At 57.7% G+C, this 25,379-nt stretch overlaps 1 protein-coding gene across 2 annotated transcripts in view; it reads left to right on the forward strand.

The window, feature by feature from the left end:
* SPSB1 (splA/ryanodine receptor domain and SOCS box containing 1) overlaps positions 1-25,379 on the forward strand; it is a 68,391-nt gene that overhangs the window by 20,471 nt on the left and 22,541 nt on the right. The window contains exon 1 of one of the 2 annotated variants that reach the window (XM_030325832.1): positions 19,047-19,299. The exons of the other annotated variant lie outside the window; for it this stretch is intronic. The gene's annotated coding sequence lies outside the window, so the exon portion shown is untranslated. Of the gene's footprint in view, positions 1-19,046; positions 19,300-25,379 lie in introns of those variants that run through there. 2 annotated transcript variants of the gene reach the window in all.

Here is a 25,379-nt window from a genome sequence, read left to right on the forward strand (position 1 = left end):
CCCCGCCGGGCTCTGCAATCTCAAACCCAGTCGGGGACCCGCCTGCACACTTGGGGCAAGTTAACTCACACCCGGGAATAGATAGCATCGTGCAGGGAGTTTCAGCACCTGCTGCCCTGAGCTCACATCCTATTCGGGTCTTGATTAGCTCTTAGCAATGACCCAGATCCCTGGGGCTTAGTCCCTGGTTCCTCCTGAGCTCCTTCTTTGTCTTGGGCCGGTCGCCGTGGCTTCTCTTTAAGGAGCACTCAGTACGGTCCAGGCGCCGGGGTGCGTGTGCACAGGCATCGCCTAACCCTGAAACCACTCCTGTGACACAGATACGGTTATTGTCCTCGTTTTGCAGACAGGGAAACCGAGGCCCGGAAAAGCTCAGGTCCTAGCTGGGGAAGGGTCAGAGCTGGGATTGGAAGCCAGGGTGGTTACTTCCAAAGCCCAGGCCCGTCTTGGATGTGCACGAGTTTTCAACAGATGTGCGTTGGTTTCTCCCTCCCTGCTTCGCATGGTGACCTGACCTGTCTGCAAATGGGATTTAAGTCCTGATCGATGGTTGATTGAGAGGGGGTGTCCATGAATGAAGGCCCAGGGTGACGAGTGTTCCTCCAAGCTGTAGGAGAAATGGTGTGATTCCTGGGGAGAGGTGTGCTTACGGGGCCCTAGGGCAGATTCTGGGGAGGCCAGGACCACCTCGGGTTCCACCAAGGTTGAGTACTGGCAGAATATTCCAGAGGGCCAGGAGAGCCGAGAGCAAGGTGGCCGGTTGCTGGACACGATGGGCCCTGCTCTGGCCACCCCGATGGTCAGCGGGGGGTGGAGGCACAGCTGCGGGGGCCCCTGTGATGGGGGAAGCGACACGTCGGGCCATCAGACACCTCCAGCCCCCCAGCCCAGCCCCCCTTTCCTTTGTTGTCTGGCCGCGTCAGACGTCTGGGCTTGCAGGGAGGTTCCTGAATGGGCCTTGGAAATAGGTCACTCCCTTCCCGTGCTGCCCGCACTGACCCACATGTGACCTTCCCCGCGGTGACGGTGTCTGGCTGTCACTCTTTGCACTCTTTGATGCTGTCTGTAGAGGGGCTGCGAATGTCTGGGGGCAAGGGGGCCCCCCCCTCCCCCTGTCCCCCCCTCCCCCCGCCCCCCCGACCTGGCCTCGAGGACCTTACGGCATCGCCAGCCAGATGCTCCCACCGGCAGCGCTCCTCCCCTCTGCCATGCTGGAAAGGGGAAATCCACACTCCTGACCCTCTGTCTGAGCGTCCGACCTTTTCCCCTCCTCAAAGTGCCCTGGCTGGGCTGGCGGCTCTGACCGTCTAGAGGGAACAGCCTAATTCCTGCTGGGCTGGAGCCAAGAGGGACTGACAGCTCGACTTGGCCCCTCCCTGGCCCTCCAGCCCCTCTGCCTAGTGCCCAGCAAGCGATGTTCCTTCCGAAAAATCACTGGGGTTTTTCCGATTCTCCCCCCCCGGCTGGCTTGGGGAGCTGTCCCCCAGGGGCCTGCCGGCGGAGATCGCGGTGGAGCTTGGAAGATGATTCCACGAAGCCCAGGTGCCAAGGATGACGACCCCAAAGGTCGACGCTCGTCGTCTCCTGATGCCCAGAAGGCAGTACTGGGCCGCGTGGCCCCCTCGCCTGGGCCTGGAGCCCTGTCTGCCACGGACGGCTTAATTTGGGCTTAATATTTAGTCTTCGTGGAACCCAGAGGTGCACAAAGCAGAAAATGGAAAACACCAGACCCATCTCCCCTCAAGGAAGTGGTTTCTGTCTCACACCTGGCTGCCCCCGTGGCTCGAGCCCCACAGGGCAGATTCTGGGGAAGTGGCCTTTGTGGGTCCCTGAGGCCTCCTCGGCCTCCATGAGACAATGCCACGTCTGCACCACTGTCACTTCTGCGGGGCTTCCAGGGTGACGAGGGGTCAGGATCTGCTGCAATATCACAGACGGCAGGGCCGTGCAGCTCGGGAGCTGTGGGCTGTGGGCCTCCTCCCTTCCTTCCTCCCTGTGGCCGGTGGGAAATTCAGGGGGACTCTTCCTGCAGGACGGAGAACCGGGATGCGGACCCCAAGGAGCGGTCACGGGCAGACTTCATGCACGCCAGGTCCCGCCCCCTTGGCCACCTGAAATCCAGCTCTGGAATCCCTCCTCGGGTACCCTGGTTGTTCGGTCAGAGCTCCTGGGGTTTTTTGCCGTATCTTTTTCCTCCAGTTTTTAGGGCCTATCTTTTTTTTTTTAATGTTTATTTATTTCTGAGACAGAGAGAGACAGAGCGTGAGCAGGGGAGGGGCAGAGAGACAGGGAGACACAGAATCGGAAGCAGGCTCCAGGCTCTGAGCTGTCAGCCCAGAGCCCGACACGGGGCTCGAACTCACGGACCGTGAGATCGTGACCTGAGCTGAAGTCGGACGCTCAACCGACTGAGCCACCCAGGCGCCCCGGGCCTACCTTTTATGTGTGCCAAAGTAGGGGACCAAATCCCAGTGGATCATTACACGTTCATGCTTTTCTTAGCGAGTTGATGTGCTCGGTGCAGCTGGGGTGGGCTCCAGGCGGGCAACACTTTGTTCTTTTCACCGTGGGGACCCGCTGTGGGGGCTGGGCTGGCACATAGTGGGACTACACGATTCCTCGCCTCAGTGATCTGTGTCTGAACTGGCTGTGGTCACATCCGTCGCCCTCCTCTGCGGCAGGATCCGCCGTGATCCCACGGCTCACCGCGTAGTAGGTGCTCAGGGAGGCTTTGGTGGGGAACGTGGATTGCGTCGGGTGCCGTTTGCACATCCCTTGCTGTCCTTGGCGGTGTCTCCGTGCCCAGCCTCAGAGGGGTCCGCTTGGAAGGGCTTGGGTCCTGGACGCCGTGTCCCCGACAGGCAAGCCAGCCAGCCGGGTGGGGATGGGGCAGAGGGAAGACAAAGGCCTGGTTGTGCCCTCGGAGAAAACCCAAACCTGGTTTCCCTGAGGCTGAAACTGCCAGTGCCCGGCCCGCCGTGTTCCCATAAAGGGAACTTTGTGTGTGGCTCCCGGCGGGAGGAGGAGGTGGCCAGCCTGCCTCCCGGCACCCAGACTCTCCCCGAGAGCGGGTGTGACCGCCTGGGAGCCACAGCTCACTGTGATGATAACTCCTGTGATCCTTGACCTCTCTGGGCCGACACTGGCGAGACGGTCGTGTTTGGGACAATCGGTCTGTTCTCCGTGTCACGGGGCCAGCATTGTCGGATCCAGACCAGACACATTCTTTCTTGGAAACCGAGTGGGTGAGGGCGGTGGGGACGAGGCTGGGATGGGAGGTGCCCTACGAGCGGGTCTGTGCCAGGCAGACCGTGGGGGCCGCAGGAGTCCCGTCTGGAAGCACAGCCACCTGCCAGCTGCTGCCGCTGAATGGAGGGCTTGTCTGGCTACTTGAAGCTGGGACCCCAGGGCTCAGCACGGAGCAGCTGACGAGCCCACTTCTGCTCCCACTGCTGCCGGGGGCGGGGCGGGGGGGGGGGTGTTCCGGGGGAAAAGCAGCCCCTGCAGGGCCAGGGAAGGGGCCAAGGCTGCCCCCTGCTGTCTGGGTATGTGCCTGCCCTGCACACCAGGGATGGCTGGGCTGTTTAGGGGTCCGCTCTTGACGTGTTTGGAGACTGACTTCTCAAGGGATGAGGGGCCTGGAAGGCAACTTGGGGCAGAGAAGCCGCCGATCAGTTGGCGGAAGGTTCCAGAGCAGGGACGGGACAGACAGGCGGATGCCTGATACGCCTTCAGGAAGGGGGTATGGGAGCAGAGGCCCTAGGCCCTGCTTCGTGCAGGTGGCATTTCTGTGCAGCTTGGCAGTGTGGGGGGTGGCTCCGTGGAACGCAGAGCCCCTGACTCATTCAACAGGTGTTCGTTGAGCACCTACTGTGTGCCAGGCACTGTTCCAGTGAAATGACACCTGCCCTTGCGAAGCACGTGTTCTTATAGGGGAACGGGTCTTTTTTTTTTTTTTTTCTTCCTTCAGATTTCAACTCCATTCTTTTCTTTCTTAAAATGTTTATTTTTGAGAGAGAGAGAGAGGGCATGTGCACGCATGAGCATGAGCAGGGGAAGGGCAGAGAGACAGGGGGACAGAGGATTTGAAGTGGGTTCCATGCTGACAGCAGCGAGCCCGACGTGGGGTTCGAACTCACAAACCTCGAGACCGTGACCTGAGCCGAAGTCGGACGCCGAACCGAGTGAGCCCCCCTGGCGCGCCGGGGAGCAGGTCTTAAGCAGATCAGCAAATGAGTGTCATTGGAAAGTGCTGAGGGAAGAGCCGAGCGGGTTACAGGGGCAGGGGTGCTGCGGGGAGAGAACATCTGCCGTTTAAAGTAGGGTAGCTGGGAAAGGCCTCAGTGGTGAGGCGGCCTTCGAGCCGAGGTTTGGCAGAAGTGAGGGAATAGCCACCTGGGTGCCCAGGCCCCGTGTACCCAGTACCGTGCAGAGGGCTCGGGAAGTGCAAAGGCCCGGAGGTACTGGAGAGTCTGGGCAGAGGAGGCTGGTGCTGGGCCCAGGCGGGAGCAGCGAGGTGGTGAGGGTGGCTGGGTTCTGGATGGACTGAAGGTAGGACCGACAAGGTTTGCTCCTGGACAGGCTTGGATCTCTGCCCCATCCTTCGCGTATAACGTGTCCGTGGATAAGGCAGGGTTGCTCCGTCCTCCTTCAGCAGACATTTATCCGGCACCTGCTGTGTGCCAGGCTTTGGGCCGGCTGTTAGAACAGCCTGGTCCCTGCTTCAAGGATGGGGAGACAGGAAAGAAAACCAGCAGCCACGGTGTCTCCCCCTGGACTGAGCCGACCGAGGGGCAGGGCTCGAGTGCTCAGCCCATGTTTGAGGGACGGGTTAATAAATGGAAAGAACGCACAGGTACTGAGAGGCACAGAGTAGGGGCGTCAAAATGACACTGGGAGGAGGTCGGAAGGCTTTCCAGAGGGAACCTGAGTCCGCTTTCAAAGTCTCCGTGACAGAAGCCTGGAAAAGCCGGGTGTTCAGGTGGAAGAAACAGTGTGAGCAAAAAAGTGGCCTTTAAAAAGCTTGGCCTGTGAGTCGAGTAGGACTTTTCTAGTTGCAAGGGACAGAAAACCCAATCCAAATGCCTTAGGCAAAAAGCAACTGATTCGCCGAACTGTATGAAGCAGCCAAAACGTCAGGCGGTTTCAGGCGTAGCTGGATCCAGAAGCTCCGATCCTGGCATCAGCAATTGCCTCTCTGTGTAAGCATCCATCCGCCTCCTTCCTTTTTGGCCGTGTTCTCCGAAGGTCATTTAAGCGAAAGTCCCAGGACTGGTTCTGACTGTCACAGGGGTGGGTGGTGCCCTGATGCCGTAGGCTGAGCCCCGGTACCTACCCCTAGAGCCCGGGGTAGAGCACGACCTACTCCCGCCCGGGGCCGGGAGTGGGAAGAGGGAGCCCCCCCCACTAGACAGGATCGAGGTGCATCACCAGAACGAGAAGCCAGGGGTGGGCAGAGGAGTCAGACCCTCAGCCCATCTTGTTGGGGACACTGCGTGGTTTCGTCGGGTGTTTGCATTTTGGCGGGCGAGGCTGGAGGCCCGGAAGGGATGGGAGCGAGGCCAGAAAGGTAGTCAGGACCAGGTCACGAAACGCTCTTCTGTGTGAAAGTTTGACGGTCGTCTTTGAGGGCGCCCTGTGCCTGGTCCATCGTGGTCGCTCAGGAGACTAGCTACGGGGACCTGTGTGTTTCGTGGATGCCAGCAGACGGTCTGGGGCAGGGAAGCGGCCCAGTGAGAGGAGTGTCGGAGGAGCTGGTGGCCGGCTGGAAGGGCGTGCACTCAGGACCTTGGGAGCGGGCCCTCCCGCGTAGACGCCGGTGCAGGGGCGGCCCCGTCCCTGCTTCCGCGTCCTTGGTGGCGGGCCCTCCCCCTGATGCCCCCCTCCGTGTGAGGCCCTCTGGACCGGTTCAGGGGGCAGATTCGAATCCTGTCTTCAGCTCTGTCCAGCATCTTCAGCCCTCACCTTCCCGGGGGGCTGTTACCCTCCCCCCGTCCCCCCTTCCGTGAAGCCGCAGGCCGGTGTCCCCGGGGGTACGAGAGGGTGTGTTTCTAACGGCAGCCAGGTGCCCAGGGAGGCCGGGCCGCCTTTTTACTTGGGCGGCCCTGCTTCCTGGGCTGGCACTAAGCTCCCTGTGGTTGAATTTTTTTTTTTTTTTTTTCCTTTATAAAACTCGAGGGAAGATGTATCTGTGTCCCCGGTGTCTGCCCTGACTCCTCCCGGGAGCAGAGAAGATGCCACAGGGGGTCTGGAGTGCCCCCAGGCGACCCTGTGGGGACACCTGAAACCACCTGAAGTGTCCACAGAAGGTCAGCGGGGGCCATCCAAGCCGGTGCCCCTTGAACAGTGACTAAAGGCACTGAGAAGGGGAGCCATGGGGTCTCCGACTGCCTGTGGCCTAGTGCCTTCCTGGTGGGCAGGCCTGGGAGGACTGGGGTGAGGGTTGGAGGCCCAGGGCGGGAGCTGGGGGTGGGCCTGAGATCCCCTCAGAGCCGCTTGGCCCCGAGGAACCACCTCCCGGGAGGACCCACAAGGCAGCCTTGCCCTCTCGCCCTCGCTCGGTGGCCTTCGCCCCTCCCCTGCCTGGCAGGAGTGCAAGCCCCAGGCCGGCTGTTTCCAAGGGGCTTTCCTCATTACTGTAGCTCTGTCTGCATTTGGCTTAATTTGAAAGACTTGCTGCCTCTGAGTCAAAACACAAAAATCCCCCTGGATGTGCCACAGTGTTTGCTGTCCAGGGAGGAGCTGGTGCCTCCTCTGGGGCGGGGGCGGGGAGGGGGGGGTTCCTCATCCTTCCCTTCCTGTCTGCGGCCAGGGGGCTCCTGGGTCCGGGGACCCTGAGCCTCCCCCCACCCAGGGGTCCTCTGGGACAGGTGCTCGGGGCTGGGCGGGCATCAGGATGGTCACCCGTCCATTGATTAATCTGCTGCCGTTTGGTGGGAGAGACCGGCACAGCCCCCTGCCCCCCGAGGCCCGAGCCCCTTGAGGGTGCCGGCCGACGTGGGAACTGGGAACCGACAGCCTCCAGACCCCCTCTCCAGACTCCGGTCGGCCAGCGTGTGGGAAGAAATTCGGAGCTTTATTTTTTTACCCTCTTCCTGTTTAATTTCTATTTTTTGATGTGTGTTTCCTAAGGTAGGTCCCGTCAGTACAGAAACGCGAGAGCATGATGTATGCATAGTGTATCTTTCGGGGGATACGTACTTAAAAGTTGGCTAATCAGGTGCATAACCAGAAGAGGCTGGTACACTGCGCTGTAAATGGGGCTCTGGTGTGTGAAGGGAGAGGGTCCCCCCCAGGATCCAGGGAGGCAGTGGTGGGGAAGTGTGCCTGGGGTGGGGGGGTGGGGCAGCGCAGGGCCCGGGGAAGGAGGGCGTGGGCGGGCACGGGGCTGACAGACAGCAGCGTCCTGGCCGTGCTCTGTGCTGGGGCACCATGTGTCATCTCCGTGCGGGTGGATGTGGGGCCCGGGGCCTGCTGGAACGGTCTTTTGGAGGAGCGTGGGGGAGAAGTTTGGCCCGGTTCTTCCACGGTAGACAGCATTTCCTAAGGTCTAGACCAAGGGTCAGCAAACTCTAAGGTCCAGATAGTAAATATTTAGGCTTTGTGGACCACGTGCTGTCTGTTGCAACTACTCCTAGCAAGCAGGAAAGTAGCCGGAGACAGTATGTCAACAGAAGGGCACGGCTGTGTGCCAATAAAACTTTATTTACAAAAACCGACAGCAGCCCACCCTGGCCCCTGGGTCACCGTTTGCCAAAACCCCCGGACCGGATTGAGAGGATGGGGCCCAACGTGGCTCAGAGCCAGCCGTTATCACCCACCAAAAAGCAAGCCCCTGACCTCGGATTGATAAATGAGCGCTCCGCTGAGATACACTTGTGGGATTCGGGGACACGGTGTGGACCCCACAGAGAGTTTGCACACTTTGCACCGACTGCTTTAGGGCCAGATAATCGTGGCCGTGGCAGGAGGCAGGGGCACTGCTCGTCGCAGGATCACAAAGCGGCAGGTGCTGAAAGATCCAGAAGCCCTGCGGACCGGAGTCCCTTGCAGGGCCGCGGCGAAGTGTGCTGCGGGGAGAATGTCCCCTTCTGTGAGGCATGAAAGCATCAGGGTTAAGCAGCACCTGCCGCTGTCTGTCCTGTAGGACTTTTCTGAGCCTTGAAGATGCGAATGGGCTCTGTGACTCCAGAGGAGGGCAGCTCATAGTTCCGCCAACCAGAAACGAGTTTTCCAAGTGCTTTAAGAACCTCTCCAGCCCAATCCGCTGAAGAGCCGATCTCCTTTGACATTTTCTTTTATAGCCGGGGAAACCTAAGACCCACAGAGGTCCAGTGTCTTGCTCAGGGTGACACAGAGGGCTGGGGATGATGCTGGGGTGAGTTTCTCCTCAGCCGCTCCCCTCCGGGCTCAGGACGGCCACGGGTTGAGGTGCCACCCCCTCGGCCTGACACAGAGCCACACATGCTGGCGTTCTGGGGTGTGCTTCCGGCCACGGCCACGGCCACGTGAAGACAGTTCTGTCCAGGGATCACTGCATCCGTTCAGCTCTGGGTTTTCAGCTGCGACACTGTTGACGTGACAGGCAGGATCGTTTTCTTTGATGTGGGGGCTGCCCTTGCGCTGTGGGGTATTCAGGGTCCCGGTGGCACCTCGCACCCCTGATTGGAACCACCGGAAATGTCTGCAGACGTGGCCAAATGTCCCCCGGAGGGTAAAACCACCCCAGTTGAGAACCACTGCTCTTGGTTATGCCAGTACGTGTGGCCCCTGCCTCTGCTGGGATCGCTGCTCAGGGGTAGACAGTTTTGCGGGAGCTCTGACGAGGGTGGGAGCATCCCCGGGGGGCACGCACGGTGCAGGGGGCATCCCTGGCAGGAAGCTTGGAGAGTCCTGAAGGTATAAAAGAGCACACGGGTGGTTCCGTTCTCCATTAGGGTCGGGTGCCCCCCGTTGAGGGGTTCCTGGATGGGGAGACACAGCTGGAGAGGAGTCAGCCGGATGGGGGGTGTGCGCCCCGGGGCAGAGGACTCCACGCCAGCGCAGGAGGGGAATGACCTTGTGGCCAGGGAGCGATGGAATGTTCAGGAAGGTGATGTGGGACGGTGGGTGGGACTCATGAGGAGGGCGCAAGACAGTGGGGGCGGAGAGTGTTCTGGGAGGGGAGCCCGACAGCCAACCAGAGGGCACTGCCAGAGTCTGGGAGACCTTGGACAAATCGCCAGAATGACAGTGAGCTTGGGTGCGGATGGGTTCAGGGGGAGGGCTGTGGAGGACATCCCATGGGTAGTGTCACTCTACAGACAATTTATTCTCGAAATGATGGCGTGAGGCTTCTGGACTCTTTTCTGGGAATGATTCCCAGAGTCTCGGGAGGAAAATTGCCCCAAGGGACAGACAGCTGAGCTGGTTCAGAGTAGCCCACGAGCGGGTGGCCACACGCGTGTGCAGAGAAAGAGAAAGGTGTGTGAGCTGAATGGGGGTGGGGGGCAGGGGCGGGAGTAGCCGGTCAGAGCGAGCAGAGGGCTCGAGCCAGCCTTTCTGTGACAGAGTGGGCACAGCCTTTGGTACCCATCTCAGAAGTTTGGACTTGACCCTACAGGCAGGATGAAGCCACCAAAGACTTTAGAGCAAGAAAGCCACGCTGAACATCACGCACGTTGCAAGGGGATCGCGTGCGCATACTTGGGGGAGCCGTTTTCCCAAGATGCTCCCAGGAGACACGACTTGATCTGAACCCGCATGGCTTACAGTTGTCAGTTCCGCGCGGAAAAAGAAAAAATACGGGGGTTGGTGCCTTCCGTATGTAAGTTTTTCCACGAGGAAAATAGCTTCGTTGCTCCTGAGTACAATGCGCACTCACCGAATGATACGTGATATGTAAATGCAGAGAAGGAGGAATCACCGGATCCTGAGGTCCCCACGTTACCCTTCCGGCCTTGCCGGGCTGATGAGACGCACCCGTTCCTGTCTTCACGCAGGCTCGTTTGCGAGAGTACATCGCGTTCGCCTACAACCCTCTCCCCTTTGGTCTCTCCCATCCGCGTTTCAAACTGATGTTAACCTGGAGCATGTCTTTTCTGCCTTCTTTTTTTTTTTTTTTTTTTTTCCTAAGTTATAGTGAAATACACTTCACAAAATTTACTGTCTGTCTTCGGCATCGTGGGTTGCTCTAAGAGACCACCGCAGGCCGGGGGGCTTCAACAGCAGACGTGTATTTCCAACAGTTCTGGAGGCCGGCGAGCCCCTCTTCCTGGCCGGAATACCGCTGTCTCATTGCTACGCACGTGGTGGAGAGAGAGAGAGATCATCTCTCTGGTGTTTCTTCTTTTTTTTATTATTATTTTTTAAATGCTTATTTAGAGAGAGAGAGAGAGAGAGACAGAGCATGATCAGGGGAGGGGCCGAGAGAGGGGGAGACACAGGATGGGAAGCAGGCTCCCGGCTCTGAGCTGTCAGCACAGAGCCCGACGCGGGGCTCGAACCCACGGACCGTGAGATCATGACCTGGCTCCACTGACTGAGCCACTCAGGCGCCCCAACCTTCTTTGAAAGGACTTTAATCCCATTCATCAGGCCTCCGCTCTCATGCCCTCAGCACCTCCTAAAGTCCTGATCTATCCTGGGGGTTAGGATTTCAGCATATGTTTCTGGGGGATGCACGCTGGAAACCCAGAGCACCGTCACCTTGTCTTTCAACGTTTTTTTTTTATTTATTTTTGGGACAGAGAGAGACAGAGCATGAACGGGGGAGGGGCAGAGAGAGAGGGAGACACAGAATCGGAAACAGGCTCCAGGCTCCGAGCCATCAGCCCAGAGCCTGACGCGGGGCTCGAACTCACGGACCGCGAGATCGTGACCTGGCTGAAGTCGGACGCTTAACTGACTGCGCCACCCAGGCGCCCCGCGTCACCTTGTCTTTATGTGTTCAGATCAGAAGCGCGAAGCATGTTCGTGGGGTTGCACGGCCATCACACCACCCATCTCAAAAACGCTTCATCTTGTAAACTGGGAACTCTGTCCCCACGAAAACAACAGCTCCTTATCCCCCACTGCCCCCCCACCCCCCGACTGACAGTCACCTAATTTCTTTGTTTCACTTTTAAAATTCAATTTTATTTGTGATTTTTAATATAAGCAAATTTTAACTTTTTTTTAAAGCTCATTTACTTTGAGAGAGACAGAGAGAGCACACACGCGTGGGGGAGGGGCAGAGAGCGAGGGGGAGAGAGAGAGAGAGAGAGAGAGAGAGAGAGAGAGAGAGAGAGAGAGAATCCCACGCGGCAGAGCCCGATGGCAGGGCTCAAACTCTCGAACTCGTGAGATCATGGCCTGAGTCGAAACGAAGAGTCGGACATTTCAACAGACTGAGCCACCTAGGCGGCCCCAAACGAAACTTTTAACGTTTTGAACCATTTGTATGGTTCAAAATTCAGAAGGTATAATACGGGAGGTAGTGAAAAGTCTCCTCCCGCCAACTCCTGTTGCCCACACTCCCCCCGTCCCCTCCATAGCGTGTCAAATGTAGTCTTTTTTCTTGGGGAGGGGGGTCCATCCAGATCTGGCGTGCCTGCATAACCATGCGGATGACATACTCTTTCTCATGGAAATGGTGACACATATTATCTTCTATCATATCATATCATATATCATCTCAATCATTATATCATATCCTGTACCTTGCTTTAAAGAAACAGTCTTGGAGTTTATGTTGGGGCTTCCTTGCCCCTCCAGGTCACTCCCTGCTGTGCTCCCTGTCCTGGGGGCACCTCCTGGGTGGGTAGCGTTGGGGGGGCTCCCATTCCCTCTGGCTTCCAGCTGGTATCAGCCAGTGGGGAGATCAGGGGGAGGGTGGGAGAAGAGTGTCCCTGTGACGTCACCTCGGGGTGGTGGCATCCACCCACGGGCCTCTGCTGCCTTCTAGGGTGTACTGTCAGATCTAGACTCTTCTGGAGTCCCTTGTGCTTACGTTGAACGTTTGTCCTCTGGGCGTGGGGTGGGTGATAGCCCACTGCCCTAACCCCTCATAACAGCAGCCTCCTTAGGGGCTCCTTCATGCCTGTCAACACCTTTCCTTTTGTATTTTTTTGTATGGAACAGCTTTTTTTTTTTTTTTAATAATTTTATTTTATTTTTGACATTTCACTCCATTCCATTTCATGGTGGCAAGCGTCCTCGTTTACTCCCGCCCCTCCCACCCCCCCCCCCAGCTGCCATTCTACTTTTTGTCCCTAAGAATTTGACTCCTCTAGAAACCTCAGGTAAGTGGAATCATCCAGTGCTTGTCTTTTTATGACTGGTTGATTTCACTTAGCCTTATGTCCTCCAGGTCCGTACGCGTCACAGCAAGTGACAGGATTTCCTTCCTTTTCAAGGCCGAATAGTATTCCGTGGTACGGATGTGCCACAGTTTGCATATCCATTAATCTATCAACGGACATTCAAGTTGCTTCCGCTTTTTGGCGATCGTGAGTGATGCTGCTGTTGACCCGTTTGAGCCCCTGCCGTCAGTTCTTTTGGGCACATAACCAGAAGTGGAACTCTTGGCTCGTTCGGCAAATCGATTTTTAGGTGGTTTTTTTTTTTGAGGAACCGCCATACGGTTTTCCACGGTGGCTGCACCGTTTTACATTCCCAGCAGGAGTGTGCAGGGGTTCCCATTTCTCCACATCTTTCCAACATCTGTTATTTTCTAGTTGCTTTTTTATTTTCATATTTATTTGTTTGTTTGTTTGTTTATTTATTGGCGAGCACAAGCGGGGGAGGGGCAGAGAGAGAGGGACAGAGGATCCAAAGCGGGCTCTGCGCTGACAGCCACGAGCCTGACACGGGGCTCGAACTCACAAACCGCGGGACCGGGAGCAGGGGCTTCGGCAGCGGCTCTGTAATAAGCACCCCATACGGACGTCCTTGGTGAGGGCGCTTTCGTTCTTGTGGGCCCGGGCCCCCAGGAGTGCACTCGCTGGGATGATTTCTCTTTCGATTTGGTTTCTCGAAAGCGGCACCGTTTCAGCCCTCACCAGCCGTGTGGGTGCCCCTTCGTGCCCCTCCCCCCCCCCCCCCCAGCGGTTGGTGCTGTCTCTGCGTTGACTATGTAGAGACCCCGGGGGGTGCGAAACGATAGCGCATTATCACTTCGGTTCCGTGTTTCTCCGTCTACCGGGGAGCTGGGGCCTCCTTCCATACGAGTGTGTTCGCCACTTGGATTTACCTCTCCCCCGAGTCGCCCGTTCGAGTCATCCGGCCTTCTGGCCACCGTGCAGGGAGCGCAGAAACGGACGCGACGCTGTTGGCAGCTGTTCGCTTTACGTGTCGAAAATACGCGTCCCTTTTATACATTTGTGGATTGCAGGTTTTCAGAAGGAACAAAAGCTGTCTAAACGAGAGGGTCTGAGGACGGTTGGTTGTGTGGGCTGGGTCAGAGAGACGCTGTGGGCAGGGAGGCCAGTCTGGGGACGCTGGGGGGAGCCTTGCAGGTGACGGTGACTTCATCGTGAGAGCGAGGACAGGAATTGGCAGAGGCGTAGAGGCTGGGAGGAGCCCGCGTTTGAGTTGGGGCAGCTGTGTGTGAGTGGGGGGCGGGGTTGCCATTAGAGATGCTGTGTGCCGGCTGGGTCAAGGTCAAGGGGAGATGCCCCCTGGAACCTGGAGAGCAGAGGGAGACTCTTGCCAAAAAACTCTGTGTTTAGGGGGCAGGAGGCAGAATTGGCAAAGGAGCCGGAGTGGGAGCCTCACCCAGTGGGAAACTGACGCTTCAAGGTCAAGGACGCGGTCAGTATTCTCACACATGATTGAGAGATTGAGAAGATGCTGTTTTAGGCCATTCAGTTTATTCATTAGGAGGTCTTGACCGTACAAGAGCACTTTCCCTAAAGTGGCTGGGGCCTGACCTCAGCTTGTTAGATTCTGCAGCCTGAGCGTGTGGAGGGTGACAGAGGCCACGGGAAGTGTGGGTGGTGGCAGGAGAGGGCAGCGAGCCCCCGGGGCGCCCTGGGCCCTGTGGCTTCCAGCTCGGTTTCGGTATTCTTCAGCAGGGAGTGAGGACCAAGCTGCCCTCCTGGGTCCCGCCAGCCACCAGCCACCTCAGGTGTCTCACAGGTTCCCAGCCCGTGGGGGAAGCTGCCGGAAGCCGCCTTCCCGTGAGAAGCTCGAGAAGCTCGGTCTCCTCTCGCAGTGTCTGTTCCCGGAGCGGCCCCGAGGGACCAGGGGAGACACGAGTCATTTCCTGGACAGCAACCTGTCCCAGCCCCTTAGCCATTGTGGGCTCCGTCTTTCGTAAGCTGTCTTTCTCAAGCCCACTTTTATCTCCTGCCAGTTCTGCTGCCCTGACAGGTTGGCGAAGCACCGGCTCCCATGTGAGCACCCCGCGCGCGCAGGGCCCGGAAGCGGCCTGCCCGTAGTCAAGCCCTTTCTGGTCTTCTAACCGAGAGGAAGGGAAGTTGGCAAAGAGGTCTAGGGAGCCCGTTAGCCCAATCAGTGGTGACATTCTATCGCTGCTTGGGCTGGTCCCCCCTCTCTCGTGGCTCCTGGGAAAACAGATCCGTGCGTGGACAACCTTGGCCACGGTCGGCTGGGAGAGGCGGGGTGGGGGGGACAGGGATGGCTGGCCAAAGGCGTCTGCCTCGTTCATCACTGGTTCTGGTAGCTCGGGGGAGCGGGGACCCCTCTTCCCTCACTTAATTTTTCTAGGCTTCAGGTTTTTCTTCCTGATTTGCGTAGAAAACGAAGCATTTTCTATTATGGTAAAATACACATGACACAGGACAGAACTTATCGTTTTTACCACTTTCAAGGGTACAGTTCAGAGGCATTCAGCACACGTACATTGCTGGGTTGTGGTCACCGCCATCCACCTCCGGAACGTTCTCGTCTTCCCAAACTGAAACTCTGCCCCCACGAAACGTTCACTCCCCTTCCCCCTTCCGTGGCCCCTGGCGCTCTGCTTTCTGTCTGGGAATTTGACCACTCTGGGTAGCTCCTGTAAGTGGAATCATATACCACTTGTCTTTCTGGGACTGGTTTACTTCATGCCCTCAAGGTTCACCCATGTCGTAGCACATGTCATAGGGTCCTTCCTTTTTATTTTTATTAAAGACCTTTTTTTTTTTTAATGTTTACTTGTTTTTGAGAGAGGAAGAGAGAGCACGAGTTGGGGAGGGGCAGAGAGAGAGAGAGAGAGAGAGAGAGTGGGAGACTCAGAATCTGAAGCAGGCTCCAGGCTCCGAGGCATCAGCACAGAGCCCAACGCGGGGCTCGAACGCACGAACCGCGAGATCACGACCTGAGCCGAAGCCGGACATTTAACCGACTGAGCCACCCAGGCGCCCCAGAATGTCCTTCCTTTTCCGGGCGGAATAATATTCTGTTGTATGGATCCTCCGTGGCTTGCTTATCCACTCCTTGTCCACGGACGCTTGGGTGGCTTCTACTGTTTAGCTGTTGCAAATGACGCTGCTGTGAACGTGGATGTGCAAACATCTGTTCGAGGCCCCGCTTTTAATTTTTTTTTTTAATTTTTTAATTTTTTTGAGCAACTCCAGAAGTGGAGTTGCTGGTAATGGTAATTCCGTGTTTAATTTTTTGAGGACTCACCTTACTATCTCCCGCGGTGGAGGCCCCATTTCACAAAACAAAGCGTTTTGATTGAATGGTCTTTATGGTGTCTTTGTGCTTTAAAAGAAGGTGGTGGTTTCCCTGGTTCTGGGGTCAGTGGCTGGAAGGTGATCTTTGGAGTTAAGATTTGACCACCTGAGCATCACGTGGGCCATCATTATGACATCGCCTAACTCAGGAATATGTGCAAAGTGCCCCCAAGTGCCCCCCACCGACCTCTCACAGTGAAGGCCGTGTGAGCATCCAGTATTGTTTGAGGACCCACTATGTGCGGGCAGCTGTTGGCCTCTCCGTGTGTATTCATTCTTGCCTCTGTTTCTCTCAGCCCTCTGACAGACCGTATGTGTTTATTGCTCGTGTTTCTCTGGGTGAAAAATTAGCGACGCTTTCTCATGCTGTTGTTGGAAGTGGTGTTTCTTGCGTTGTTAACCCGCTGCAAACTTTGTTGACCTAAAAGGAATGTTCTCATTCTTCCTTCCTGGTTCTTAATCTACCTCCCCCCAAAGTAAAAGCAAGCAAGTAAGAGTGTTTCTTACAGCATTCAAGGAAGTGTTTGGGGGAGTGGCACACGGGAGGCCACCTCCCCCGCCACAGTCCCCAAGGCTTGAGGCATGAAAGGGGCATCAGTTGCTGTGTTTATAGAACCACTGCCCCTCACGGCACTTTTCATTAAGCAGAGCAAGTTCACCTGCTCCGTGGAAAGGGGACATTCGTGAGCTTTCCATTTGGAGCGCTTTCTGGAAGCCCAGGGGCTGGATGAACTCTCTGATGTGTCACCTGGTCCCAGTGTCGGAGTCCTGACTCCGTGTAGTGGCATTCAAGGCCATCCAGCTCCAGACCCTGTCTCCTGCACATGCTTGCTAATTATCTCCCTAAATGTCCCCGCTGTTGTAATCACAACGGGCGGGGAGTCCTCAAGGGAGGAAGGGAAAGGGGGGCTCCGAGGAGGGTCTGGGGTCTTAGTCCAGGGATTCTTGGCCCCTTCACTTCCCCCTCAGAACAGAGTCCACGCCTGAAGCTCTGGAAGAAACTTCTCCGTCAACTCAAGTGAGTTGGGGAGGGGGGCTTTCTAGTAGTTTCTGTCTGGCTGCCCTAGAAATGCTCCCTTTCAGTTTCCAGCATGTCAGAGTGGGAGTCTGAGACTCATCCCCGCTGCTCAGCCCCCCCACCCCCCAGAAAGAACAGCTCGGTGACAGGGACAGGGTGGGGGCAGAAGCTGGCCCCTGGTCCCTCTAGGACAAGCAGGGATTGGCCGGGGGAGGGGGCAGGGGGGCCGGGAGTTTGGCTCCTGATACTCAGGCGAGCCAGGGCCTCACCTCCGAAGGTACTGGGTTCTTTTAAAAGGAGGGAGGAGAGGGGCGCCTGGGTGGCGCAGTCGGTTAAGCGTCCGACTTCAGCCAGGTCACGATCTCGCGGTCCGTGAGTTCGAGCCCCGCGTCGGGCTCTGAGCTGATGGCTCGGAGCCTGGAGCCTGTTTCCGATTCTGTGTCTCCCTCTCTCTCTGCCCCTCCCCCGTTCATGCTCTGTCTCTCTCTGTCCCAAAAATAAATAAACGTTGGAAAAAAAAAATTAAAAAAAAAAAAAAAAAAAGGAGGGAGGAGACCCCTCAAGGCACGTCTGCCACCGGTGCCCCTGCCCAGAGCACAACCCAGGTGGGAACCTTGCACCTGCCCAGGTAACCCCTCTCTGGCCCTGGAGCCCCTGGCCTGCCTGGTCACTGAGCTCATTGGCTCGTTTTAACTTCAACACTTTGCCGGTTTGGGGACAGAAACCCCTCTTTGTGGGGGTGAGAGCAGGGAGACGCTGGGGGTGGGCGGAGGGGCTCCCCAGCTCTCTGCGACCCTTCTCCCCTCCGGTTGTGAGTTCTGACCCTCCTGCCTGGCTTGGGGAAGGGTCCCCCACTCCCATCCTCGGCCCTGCCCTCCTGACGAGGACACTCTGGCCTCTTGGGGCCCCGAGTGGACATTTGTGGAGGGTTCGGGGCCTGCACCCTCCCACCTCCTGTTCCTTGTGCTTCCCGTCTCTCTGTGTGTCTCTCTGTCTGTGTCTCAGTCTCTGTGTCTCTGTCTCTCTTTATCTCTCTGTGTGTCTGTCCCTCTGTCTGTCTGTGTGTCTGTTTCTGTGTCTTTGTGTATTTATCTCTGTCTCTCTGTGTCTGTTTCTGTCTCGCTGTTTCTGTGTGTTTCTGTCTCTCTCTGTGTCTCTGACTGTCTCTCTGTCTCTCGCTCTGTCGCCGGGAGGCTCCTGAGCCACTGTGGGCTCTTCTAGCCCGCGATGAGCATGACTTCTCTAAGACGGGGAAAACCTGACCCGCGTGCCTGATGGGGTAATTCCCGAGGGAAAGACAGGCAATGTGGTGGCTTTTCCTTCTGTTGGGGATTTGGACCTGCTGCCACCACGTTCCCTGTCCAGAGTTAGCGGTCTGTCCCTTGAGGGGGACACTGCGGGACGCTCCCACCTGCCCAGTGTGGAGGCAGGGGAGAGCAAGCAGGGCTTGAATCAGTGCGGGAAGATATTAAAGGTTCAGGTGTAAATCCCCAGGGGCCGGGGTGGGGGTGCGGCAGGCAGCCAGAAAACCTCTCCTTGCACGCCTTGCACGTGTCCCAACCCCCGCCGCCACCTGGGGGCAAGGAGTGCCACTCGGCTCTAACCCTTCCCGGTTTACACTGGAGTCTCCCTCATGGGGACCTGGGACGCAGCCCAGGCCCCGGCCGTGAGCTGCCTCCGCATGGGGGAGACCTGGCTGCCAGGTCCGCTCTGGCTGGAGGCAGACAGGGAGTCAGCGCCCAGGCTTGGGCCTGAGGATAGAGCCCTGGGGGGTTGGCTGTGGCCCGGGGGCAGTCCGGGCCCATCACCGCCAGCCCCGCTGGTGAGCCGGGTAAGCTGGTGAGTTTCTATTAATTTCATGGCAACTTAAACTGGTGAGTTTCTGTTAATTTCATGGCAACTTAAGCTGGTGAGTTTCTGTTAATTTCATGGCAACCTGTTTGGGGAGGAGAGAGCTGGTCATTGCCGGAGGGGTGGGGCTGGGAAGGGGGCTGAGGGAACAGTGCTATCCTGAGCCTGCCCCTGCAGGCCCGGCCGGGGTCCTCGGGGAAGTCGCCTCCACACCTGCCAACGTGGGCCCACCTGTCATTTTGAGACCTTGGCTTCGTGGCTGCCGAAGTGGCTGCCGTGTCTGCCTGAGGCTCTGCCTCCCCCCGGCTTCCTCTGCGACTTGCAGCCTGGCTGCCCTGGGCTTCCCGGAGTGGGTGGACGCAGGGCCCCTGGGTCCTGGGGAGGGTGCAGCGGCGGCGGGAGGAAGGGAACGGGTTACAGAGTGGCCTCCCATTGGGCCGCAGCCTCCCTTCTGGAGGGCTTTTAAAAACTGGCCTGTTACCTTGTAATCGTTCCCAGCAGCGAGGAGTGAGTCCGTGGAGGAGCGGGCCCCACTGTTTGTTTTGCCTTCTGTGTTCTCCCGGCCAGTGGTAACCAAGGGCCGCTTCCCCTTGGTGACGGCGGAGCTCGCTCAGGCCAGGGCTGATCTAGCCCCAGCGGAGGAGGCCTGGGGGACCCGCAGGCCCGGCCACTGCCAGGGAGGCAGCCTCCCCTCCTCAGATCTGCCCCCAGCCCGAGAGCCCGTGGACTCCTCTCCTGGCGCTTTCCCCAGGCACTGGCCCGAAACATTCCAGAACTCCGGATCCGGCGGTAGGTGTCCGGAAGACGGTGAGGCCACTTGCTGGCCGGCCGTGAGGGGCGGGTCTCGGGCAAGGTTGTGGGCCTCAGCCAGGATGCTACTTGGGGCCACAAGGGACCTGCATTCTAGGTTCTGGCAGGACCCGGCGTCCCGAGGTGATTCTGGGGGAGGTTTTTGCGGGAGACAGGGGTGCCGGGACAGACAGATGGACGGGATTCCAGCAGGTGGGGTTGTTTGCAGTGAAAGGGTCGGTGCTACAGCAGGTGTGGCCGCGAGAGCGCGTGAGGCTCGCGGAGAGTGGCGAGGCTGGCGTGGCTAGCCGGCGAATGGAGGGTATTTGGAGAAGAAGGGAGAGCTGAGGAGGGCTTGGAGGGTGGGCAGAAGGGAGCCCCTGATGAGCTGCGAGAGGAGGAGAGGTCTGGAATGCTGTTGCCAAAACCATGGTCTTCCCAGACCCTGAGTGGCCGGGGGCTTCTGGAAGCTGTGGGCCAGGGAATCTACGGCCTGTTCGTTCTAAGCCCCCCCTGTTCCGGGGGGTCTGGCAAGAGGACGAGGCCCTGACGGGCTCTGCGCATTACTTCTGCTGAGCTTGTCAGCTTCTAGATTTGGTTCGTTCGGGGCCAGTTATGTTTCAGGACTGCTTGCTGGAGAGGGCTGGGCGCCCCTCTGTTTTCCTTCTTTCTGATGCGTGTTCCCTCCAGGCTTCTCTCTGCCTTGGGGAGGGCCCGCTCCACGGTCCCCACCCCCCTGGGCCCAGATCGGCCGGGAAGGGCCCAGACTCTGCATTTTCCACCAGCTCCAGGCATGCCTAGATGCGGGGCACAGGGTGACCGTCCCCTGGCCCCTAAAGGGACTGTTCTCAAGGAAGGAGTCGGATTGTTGCGCGTGCAGAACCGCAGTCACGTGCGCCTTTCCATTGGGGGGCCTGGAAAGGGGGTGCTGTCAATCAAGAGAGGTGGGGTATCTGGGTGGAGGCCGGGGCAAGGCGCGTGGGGACCGGCCGAGCCGCGCCGTCCGGCTTCTGCGCGGATTCCTTCCACCAGCCCAGCTGCCGATACTATTAAACCTCAGTGATTCACCCTGGTGCATTGCAAGGGAAGGCGTTGTGTTACGAAAACGTGGGTCCCGGCAGCTTGTTTCGCTGACGGGTCTCGCTGCCTCAGCAGAAAAGAGGCGCTCTTGATATGGGAACGGAAACTTGGGACGGCCTTAGAAATACTCGGTGTGTCGGGCGGGAGAGGAGCTGTGGTCTTCCTCCGGCCCTGGAAACTCGCTGCCCGGCCAGGAAGGCAGTCCTGGGGCCCGCCGCTGCGCCGGGGGAGCTGTAGAGGGGTCCCCGCATCTAGGTCTGCACGGCCCACAGCAGTGAGGAGCGTGGGCCGCTTGCCCTGGGGTGGCCCCATTTCCCCGTGAAGGTCACCTGCTGGTGGTTGTATTTCATGGCAAGTCCAGCGTGCGGAGGAAACACCTTTCCAAACGCGATCTGTCTGATGTGGCCGAGGCGAGCAGGTGCCGCGTGCGTTCGCGGCCCTCACGTGTACCTAGGACCCGGGGGAGGGGGTGGGGGGGTGGAGGGGGACCTGGCCCAGCTCCGGTGGCCGGTCCCGCGCCTGCCGACGTTTCCAAAGTTTGCTGGAGAAGCGAGCACATTCATTCATTCTGGCTTCTTCCTCCCTCTGCCCTGATGGCCATCTGGGACTGGCCCATTAAATGGATATTGGGCCAATTTCCCTTTTCCCCACTTCCCCTTTCTTCCTTTTGTGTTCTCAGATGTGATAGGTGGGACGGACTCAGCCCAGATCCGAGTTGCTTTCCCAAGTGGGACAGACCCAGCCCAAATCCAGTTGCTTTCCCGAGAAACTTCCCCAGATGTGTGTGTCCCTGCCACCTGGCCTCAGTAGAGCCCAGGCCACAGCAGACTCGGGACACCACAGGCCCACCGCCACAGCTGCCACCGCCTCCTGCAGCAGGCACAGCGGGGGACGTGGGGGAGGCACCAGGGAGCATTCGGTAGAGGCGGGCAAGACCACTGCCTGCCTGTGGCACCAGCACCTGCGGGCTTCCCGAGGGGGCCTCTCTGTCGTCAGGAATGAGCCTGAGATGACGAGAGGCGGCCACCTGGCTGAGTCACGGACACCCCGAAGCGACCATTCTTCTAGCTGTTCCTCCACTAGAGACGCCCTCTCAAGAAACCCTCCCAGCTTCCCTTCCTTCCTGCCTTCTCCTCAAACCACTAAATTACAGATGCATCACCAGCGTGGGTCTTTATGAAGGGCTGGGCTTTCTGTGGGCTTCTCACTTAATCCTCAAAGCAAACCTATGATGTCAGGCAGTCACCCCCTCCCACCTCCACCCCCATTCCAGTGGAGAAGCACCTGAGGCTCAGAGAGGTCAGACAACTTGCCCAAGGTCGCCCAGCTTGTGGAGCTGACGCTTAAGCCCAAGTGGTCCAACTCCAGACTTCGTGTGTCTTCTCCGTGTTTGCAGGCACTTGGTAAACAAGTTACCCTTGACTGACCCCCTTTCAGTCCCAGGAAGTCTTAGGTAGAGGCAGCCGGGCTGCTCCGATAGGGATCGCAAGGGGGCCAGCTGAGCCCTCGGGGTCGTTATGGTCTACCCACATCTTGTAGGTTCGGGAACTGGATTTTTTTCCCCCGGCGTCCCAATTTCGACACAGTTTAGAGATCTTTATCAAACTCACAGGAGACTGAGGTATAAACCTGAGGTGATACGTTCACATACAGTAAGGAGTAAGACAGCCAAGTGTGCAAAAGATTTGTGTTCGCCTCTAAAAGTGACACGTGGGAAGCCCAGAACCAGAGCTCAGGAAAACCGGTCGAGTGGCCCTCCTGTCTTGTAACCCGATATCTCTGCTGTCACCATAGGGGGTAAGAGCTGGAGTCCTTGGGTTCACAGATTAGGCCACCGTCTTCCCGGGCTCTGGGTCTATGGTTTATTCCGGTTACGTTCTGGGTCCTCCCGCTACGGCCACCCTCAGGTTCAAGCTGCAACCTCGCATTGACTTCTCAGCCGGTCTCCCGGCTCCCACGCTGGCTGCCAACAGCCTCTTCTCAACACAGCCGCCTAAAAGGATCCCGTTAGAACAGATGTCAGACTGTGTCCTCCCCGCCCCCGCTCAAAGCCCTATGCCCGTTTCTCATCACACTGGAGACAGAATCCAGAGTCCTTACTGTGGCCCGCAAGGCCGGTGTGCCTGCCCCTCTGCATGGCTCCTCTGTTATTCTCCCAGCACAAGCATGCTGCCACCTCAGGGCCTTTGCACATCCTGTTCCCTCTGCCCAGAACGCTCTTCCTCTTGAGTAGGCTCCTGCTTTTTTCCCTCCATTTATCTCAGTCTCCGTCCATAAATTGCGATATCAGGGAAGCCTGTTCCCATCATTTTCTCTGTCCTCACTACTCTGTTTTTTCTTTGACACTTATTACTTGGCCCTGTATTAGAGAGAGAGTCATTTAACACTTATTTATTGAGCACCTACTGTGTTGCAGGCACTGTGCTAGGCATTGGGGCTGCCACAGGGAACACAACAGATAAAAATTTCTGCCCTTGAAGGGGCGCCTGGGTGGCTCAATTGGTTAAGCCTCCAACTCTTGATTTCAGCTCGGGTCACGATCTCACGGTTCGCAGGTTCAAGCCCCACATCGGGCTCTGTGCTCACAGCTTGGGATTCTCTCTTTCCCTCTCTCTCTGCCCCTCCCCTGCTCACATACTCATGCTCTCTCTCTCTCTCTCTCTCTCTCAAGAATAAAGAAATAAACTTTAAAAAATTTCTGCCCCTGAAGTTTGCATTAACTGCTCAAATGATTGCTCCCTGTCTCCCCCAGTGATTTCTACCTGTGTGTATACAGGAGGCACCTAATATTCTTGGAACGCATTCCAACCCTAAGGCACCTTATTGGGACTCGGGTGTCTTCCAAGTGTTCGTCAGCTGGACACGTACAGACCACCTCTCGGGGTGGATCACTTCTGCAGGTGACTGTCTTGCTGACTTTCTTGCCAGTTTCCCCCCGGGGAAGACGCGCTCTGGCAGCCGAGGTGGAGCACTGCCCCCTACTTCCCTGAACGCCGACCTTGCACAGCCCATGCTCTTGAATTGTCCACCTGCTTGGGAAACTCAGGGACTGAGGGACAAAGACGGGGTCTTGGGAAGCCCATGCCACGCCCCTCAGGGTTCAGCAGGTGCTGGTGGGATGGGGCGAGCCTGCGACCCCGATATTTTTTTAGACACCTACTAGATGCACACAGGCCTTGAGCGCTTGGCCAACTTGCCGGGTTTTACGAGAGGGCGTCTGGCCAGAGAGGGTCGGGGGGAGGTGGTGGTGACCGACGAGGAGGCCCAGATCTCTCCAGATCTGTGAGCAGTAATCCTCACGAGAACTCAGAAGCAGCCCATCGGAACAGGTTTTCATGTGGCGACAGGTCCAGTCAAACCGTGCGTCAGCCCGGGGCCGAAGCCCCGCGGTGCGGTCGCAGCCGACAGATCCGGCACCAGAGTCATCGACAGAGGGAGCAACACAGAGGTGCAGGTGCGCACTCCAGATAGATCCCTCCAGAGAAACTCCATCTACGGGTGCCGTTTCCAGGCGCACAGCTCTGCGCTTTTTCTTTTGGAGGAAAGAAAGGGGGGTGGGGTGGAGAGTGGAGAACTGCGCGGCCGTGGCCCAGTTCTAGAAGGCTCCTTACTCCCCACAGAGGCACGTCGTTGGCCGGGTCCCTGTGTGTGACCCTAGACCTCTTCGAGCTCCGGGCCCCCCTCCGTTCTGCAGCCCTTTCCACACCCACCTCCTGCCGTGTGGGTTTTGGGCAGGGGGACATTTTTCATCCATTTATGTTTTTTTGTTTGTCGAGGTGAAATTCACATAATACAACATTTTGAAAGAGTACGATTCAAAAAATAAATTAAAACATCGGGGCGCCTGGGTGGCGCAGTCAGTTAAGCGTCCGACTTCAGCCAGGTCACGATCTCGCGGTCCGTGAGTTCGAGCCCCGCGTCGGGCTCTGGGCTGATGGCTCGGAGCCTGGAGCCTGTTTCCGATTCTGTGTCTCCCTCTCTCTCTGCCCCTCCCCCGTTCATGCTCTGTCTCTCTCTGTCCCAAAAATAAATAAAAACGTTGGAAAAAAACAAAAAAAATAAAAAAAAAAACATTAAAAAAAAAGAAGGAGAAGCCGCAGCTGGGGAGGCCACTTCCTGCCTCATTGCCGTACCCCCCGGTGACAAGCTGGTGCCATGGGGACCTGGCAGCTGGACCCTTCTGCTTGCCTGGGAATTTAGGATTGAGTGATTTGCTACCTTTGGACTTGCTGAGGTGGCCCTCCCATCGGGCTGGCGGCCCAGCGTCCAGGACTTTCCAGGTTGACAGGACAGGAGGAGGAGGTCCGTGAGCTATTGTGGCTTTAGAAGTAGGGTTAAGTCCTTTTCTCGCCCGGCCTGCGAGGCGTGGGGCTTTACCTCTCCCTCAGCATCCTGTCCAGTTCCGTGAAATCGCACACGAGGAATGGTGATTAGGTTGCACACAAGGCCCGATTCCTTTTAGAATCCTTTCCAAGTTCCTTGGCTGTGGTCCATTCGAGGTCCGGGTGACAAGCCTTCAGTCCAACTAGCTGTGCGGGAACCTGGGCACCTTGCCGCCACTGTGGCCGGTTCAAAGACCAGGAAGCCTGGTGGGAGGTTCCCGTGACCTCCGCTTTTGTCCTACTAAAAATGGACAGACGAGATCGGGCGCGTTCAGGGTGCTACGGCCGTAGACTCTTCTACTAGAAGTGGACCGTAGGGTGGGGGCTCTGAAGTCCAAGATTTGGGGCGTATTGAGAGATGAGGTGGCCACAGACTAATGAGAGGAAGCTGCTCAAGGCCACCCCGCTAGGGAGAATCCCTCACCCCACGCGTGACCTTCACACATTCATCTCTAAAGGCAAGTGACAGAAATTCCCATAATGGGATATTACGCGGCTCCTACCACACGAAATTGGCACAGGGACTAGTCTCTTACGACTTGGAGAAAGCAAACTGGTGAGTAGTATTTGGGGGTGATCCTTTGCTCAAAGTGGACTGTCCCCAGTGGGAGGGGGACC

Source organism: Lynx canadensis, chromosome C1, assembly GCF_007474595.2.
Source record: "Lynx canadensis isolate LIC74 chromosome C1, mLynCan4.pri.v2, whole genome shotgun sequence".
NCBI lineage: Eukaryota > Metazoa > Chordata > Mammalia > Carnivora > Felidae > Lynx > Lynx canadensis.